This window comes from Setaria italica, chromosome I (genome assembly GCF_000263155.2).
Source record: "Setaria italica strain Yugu1 chromosome I, Setaria_italica_v2.0, whole genome shotgun sequence".
Classification (NCBI taxonomy): domain Eukaryota; kingdom Viridiplantae; phylum Streptophyta; class Magnoliopsida; order Poales; family Poaceae; genus Setaria; species Setaria italica.
This window is the reverse complement of record NC_028450.1, coordinates 39,932,554-39,932,815: the sequence shown is the minus strand read 5'-3', so window position 1 is coordinate 39,932,815 and position 262 is coordinate 39,932,554.

The following is a 262-nucleotide window of genomic DNA, read 5'->3' as shown; positions in this document are numbered from 1 at the left end:
GGGTGGGGGCCTTCCCGGCCGATCCAGCCCGACGACACAGTGGCGGAGCTTGAGCAAATTGGAGGAGGTGCACTTGCCCTCGTGAATGCATAGAGTTTAATCATTGGAGGGGGAGCAAGGACGGCGTGGGCCAGCGGGAAGCCGGAGATGGACAGGCCGCATTGCACTCTGTTTGTCCGGTTCGCAGCGGTGGCAACTGGCAATATTAATGGATCTTTTCTTTCTTTTCATGAGCAAACGTGGCAATGGATTTATCCGGTAA